Consider the following 5,010-nt stretch of genomic DNA (forward strand, 5'->3'; position numbering starts at 1 on the left):
CTGTGATGGGGCAGTACTACCAGTGGAACACAGATCCAAAGGACCTGGTACCAAATTATCTTTCCTGAGGTCTGGCTATCCCTAACTAATGCTTTACCACTCAGCTTACAGGTCACCATCTTGATTATCCTCGGTGCTCTCCCCACCTCCTGTCACACACCAGCTCCCCATATACACTGACAGCACAACATCCTGTCCCATTATCATCACAACTGTGTGTCGCAGATTTGTATATCTAGGTAGTCATTATTCTGCATTCCCACTGGCTAGGTAAGTTAGGTTGTACAAATCATGTGTGTCTTATTCAGTTCTGTAATCCAGGGGTATAGTATCTGTACATATATAGTAACTGTTAGGTATAGTATCTACCTAAAACATACTGACACATTTTATGAAGAAATCTCAGGTAAAGGAATAGCAATCAAATGACTGCTTCAGAAATTAGTCCAGCTGCAAAATGAAGATCTGACTGGAAGGACGAAACTCATCTGGAAGATGGCTAAGGAGACAACTAGAGACATCTCCCGGTAAATGATTACCAGTGGCTCAGAACTGAGGGCTGCCAGAATCTGGACGGTGACGGCAGGGATCAGGTGGAAGAGACTCGATGTAGAGGTGAGAGCGCAGCACGGGGGCAAACAGAGAGACGTGTGGAACGAGGAGCATGAGAGCTGGGGTACCAACCTCAGACTGGAGATGGAGGACAACATCCACAGATGCTGCCAGAGTGAAAGACTTCCTTCTAGCTCCAAAACTGTATGCCTGAAAAACAAGGAAACTGCAGCCTGGCCGCATTAAAATAGGCATGACTTCCATTACTAGGCTTGTAACTGATGAAGACATTTCTTGAGTGCGCATACTATATCAGGCATGGCTCCCACCTGGGATACAAGAACCAAACCAGTCAGCCTTCAAAGAGTTGCCTGAGAAAGTAACCACATGTCAACAGCTGAGAAAAACAGGCCCACTGGAGCTGTGGTTTGACCAGTTACCATGTCAGTCATATTACCATATGCTGGGATGCTGACTTCATACCCAACAATAAATGGTGTAGGCAAATCTGCAATTGAGTGGTAAACAGAAATGGATGGATAGACTCTCTTAATTTGCACTTGGAGACACTTAAAACATCATGTCCCATGGATGGACCATGGCCCATCACTGGACTGAATTGCTATCAGCAGCAGATGAGGGTTCTCAGCCTAAGAAAGGGGGAGAGACCTGATAGGCATGGAAGAGCCTGCTGAGCACAGGCCAAATTCTAGAGGTGCCAGGGCAATTCCTGGGAGGCTCTTGAAGTGACAGTGGAAAGATCAATGTTCAGGGAGGACCAAGCAGGAATCTGTAGGCAAGGTCCTCTCTCATCAAAGGCAAGAAATGGTTTCCCAACGGGTGAAAGACCACAACCCAAAACAGATGTACAGAAAAGCAGATGAAAAAATAATTCTGAAAATAACGCAGTGTAGTCTCGGTCCGTCCCAGGCCAAGACCACACTTCTAGTGCTTGCTCCCAAGGCCACCAGACCTCTTGGATTTGACACTGTGGCTCTTCCCAAACCACAACAGATGCCAACAAACCCCAAAGCTGGCGTCATACCTTCCTCCCTTTACAAACGCTTTATAGGATGTGCAGTTGTGTTGTGTCTACCTCAACTCCCTTCCTTACACTTAGTCTGAATTCTCTTACCAGGACCACCTCCTCCCTCAACTCCCTGCCTGGAATTCTAGCTTAGAGACTGATCTTTGGTGAGAAGCACCCCCTACCGTTCGTTCACTGCCTCCCTCTCTAAAAGCAGCTGTCTTGATTCCTGTCAAAAGCAATCCTTTTGTGAGTTTACTTGTTTCCACAATAGCTTGCTTCCAAGCACCTAAGGGCAGAAACTGGTTTCTTCTCTCTCCTACTGCTACCCTTCTACCTTGGGGCCTCCCAAACAGATTAAAAACTCCAGGAATACATGGTTAAGGTTAAGTCTAAATTTATCCTCCCAAATCTACTCAACCTTTCTACCTCAGTAGACCTAAGATTTTTATCTGCACACAATGGGGAGTATCTGCATCCTGAACAGCAGGATTTTGTTGTATTTTGAGGAAAAGTCTCATTATGGTTGCACTTGCTATGAAATCCAGGCCAGCTTCAAACTCATGATCCTCCTACCTCAACCTCCCCAGTCCTGGGAGTGTGTGGTGAGTGTGTGGTGTGTGTGTGTATGTCTGACCACAAATGCTTCAGGAGTGTGTGTATGTTATCACACATGCTTTTATTCTTGAGAAGCCACAGATACTATATAGCCCAGGCTAGATTTGAATTTTGACCCTTCCTACCTCTGACTCTCAAGTACTGGTACACTATTTGGTGCTGAATTAGCTTTCCTACAAAAAATGTTTTAGCTAAAAATTCTATCTTGTGGCTGAGATGCTGTTAAAGTAAGCCTTCAGTATTTCCCACCTATGTGTTTAAGTCAGAAAATCCAGGCTGTGTAGAAAATTCACAAAACTTTTTTCATCCTAGGCAGTATAATGACCTGATGCTCACAAAGGTGGAATAGGGACAAATCACGTCTTATTTAACACCAGTGCTTAGCCTCACAGCTACTCACCACCTCCCCAAACAGCCTTTTCTACTTAGTTTCACTTTCAACAGGAGAAATGCAACCTCACTTTAGTGTGGATATGTCCAGTAAAAACAACACAAATGTCCTTCAACTTTAACTAAAAGACATTTAAAGGCTTCCTTTTAGGATTGTGTGATTAAGTTACATGACCTACAGACCTAATCGGTATGTCTGTTCTATAAAAGTCAAAATAAAAATTCGCGTAACTTTCCAGTTCTTGGATGTTCTAAACCAGTGGCTCTCAACTGTGAGCTGTGACCCCTTTGGGATCAAACGACCCTTTCAGAGGGGTCACCTTAGACCATCAGAAAACACAGATATTTACATCGTGATTCGTAACAGCAATAAAATTATGGTTATGAGGTAGCAACGAAAACAATTGTATGGTTAGGAGTCACCGCACCATGAGGAAATGTACTGGTCTCAGCATCAGGAAGGTTGAGAACCACTGTTTAATCAAATGTGTCATACGGCAATCATTCATTAAAATTTACTCAGAATACTATAAAATTTACTCAAATGAGCATAAAAGGATAAAAGACAATTTCTGCATAAAATAAAATAACTGACTGTGCAAAATTTTAAAAGTCAAAAAGTGGCATTGAGAGTTTCTGATCAGAAAGCTTTAAGGACAGGAATCTGAAGTCAGTGCTATGCCCTTGATTTTTTTTTTTTACCCAGCTTCAATATGTGACCTTGGGAATGTCATGTAATTTCTTTCATCCCTAGGTCTGTAAAATGGGTCAATTTTACATTGACAGTCAGAAAAATTGCTATGTATTTGGTGTTCTTTGAAAGAAACTTGTCTAATTAGTACGTTTTAATTACCACGCATACAGAACATTCTTCTTCAAGAACCCAATTCCAAGAGAAATATTTAAGCAGACGTTGAAGACAGATTTCCTGAAGGGAATGGTTTTATAAATCTGGAAAACACTGTAACAAGATTAGAAATTAACAAGTTGATTACATAATCCTTGACAACCTGGGCTTCCAACTACACCGATACACACTGTGATAAGTTAAGGACCAATTTGGGACAGTGTCCCAATCCCTACAAAGAATCCAAACTGAGCCTTTTGACGCTGGACAGGAATCTGTTGCAAACTCAGCAGAAAGAGCTGTACACCTGTAGGTCCATCACTTACTTCACCTTAAACCCGACAAAAACGCTTCAAGCATCGAGGTGGCTTCACCAAGACTCCTAAGACTTGTAGAATACGCTCATTTAAATGGAAAGGAAAGTAAGGAACCTGACAGCCCAGAGGCCCTGCCTCCTCTGACTTCTACTGTCTTAGGAACCCCGAGAGAAATTCTCCAATGCGTACATGACCCGAACTCACAGCGAAGCTCCTAGGTTGTAGCTGACCCCACTGGTGAGAACTGGTGAGGAAGCCTAAGCATAAAGGGCTGCCACTTTCCTGGCTCCCGAATCCAAGCAAAAGGCAACAAGGTGTTTGTTTTTATTTCAAATCGTTCCGAAAGAAATCAACAGGCGATGTCTACGGAAAAGAACGGCGTCTCCTAACGCGAAAAAATCCGAGCAGTCCCCGGGGAGCCGCACCGCTGACCCTTCCGCAGCCCGGCGCCCTTCTCCGCAGACAACCGCGTCCCTGAGCTATCGTGAGGTGGCGGCCGCCCGGCTCTGCAGCGGGACCCGAGGCCCGCGGGGAAACTGAGGCCCGCGGAGCTCGCGTCGCCCGGGGCCCGCTGCGGGCGCGGTGCGGGGTCGCGACGCGACTCCCGCGCTGCCGCAATCCCGCGGCGACCGCAAGGGCAGGGCCGGGCCGGGCTGCGTGAGGCCCGCAGGCCGGGCGAGCTCGGGGCCGGGGTGGCGCCGCGGGCCGCGTCCTCCGCGCAGGGCACCCCGGGCCGAGCGCGCAACTTACTTTACGCCTGCGGCGGCGCCCGACCAGCCCCGCTGAGGCGGCCGCTGAGGAGAAGCGCAGGCCCGGCCCACGCTCCCGCGCGGCGCGGCGCGCTCGCCCTACCTCAGCCGGCAGGCGGGCATCCGTCCGCAGCGGCCGCGGCGTCGACAACTCCCTCCCGGCCGCTGGAACCCCGCACCCAGGGCTAATCATAATACCGAGCGGGCGGCCAGGGGGTGCGGCCCCTCTGCGCATGCGCAGGCTTTGCATCATCCTGACGAAAGCGATGGGGTGGGGTCTCGTGTGAGGGCGGGGCCTTGGGCCGGGCGGGGCGGGGCTGCCGGGCGCACCTACAGGCCAGCTCGGGGACTGCTGAAGGGTGTCCGGTCTGGCCTGAGCATATCCTACTCGGGAGAGCACGGTCACTGTAGAGTAGAGATTATACCGAAGGAAGCACCAGGACGATGGACAGCGGCAGGCCATAGCAGCTACAGCTTTCAGGGGATATCTGAGGATAGGCACTGCATCTT

General features: G+C 48.3%; 1 protein-coding gene across 2 annotated transcripts in view; it reads right to left on the reverse strand.

Moving 5' to 3' along the window:
- Positions 1 to 4,675, reverse strand: part of Snrk (SNF related kinase) — a 49,790-nt gene extending 45,115 nt beyond the window's left edge. For both annotated transcript variants that reach the window (XR_003711392.1, XM_028767314.1), the window contains exon 1: positions 4,604 to 4,675. The gene's annotated coding sequence lies outside the window, so the exon portion shown is untranslated. The remainder of the gene's footprint in view (positions 1 to 4,603) is intronic.
- Between the last annotated feature and the right edge of the window lie 335 nt (positions 4,676 to 5,010).

Source organism: Grammomys surdaster, unplaced genomic scaffold (assembly GCF_004785775.1).
Source record: "Grammomys surdaster isolate TR1022 unplaced genomic scaffold, NIH_TR_1.0 172, whole genome shotgun sequence".
NCBI lineage: Eukaryota > Metazoa > Chordata > Mammalia > Rodentia > Muridae > Grammomys > Grammomys surdaster.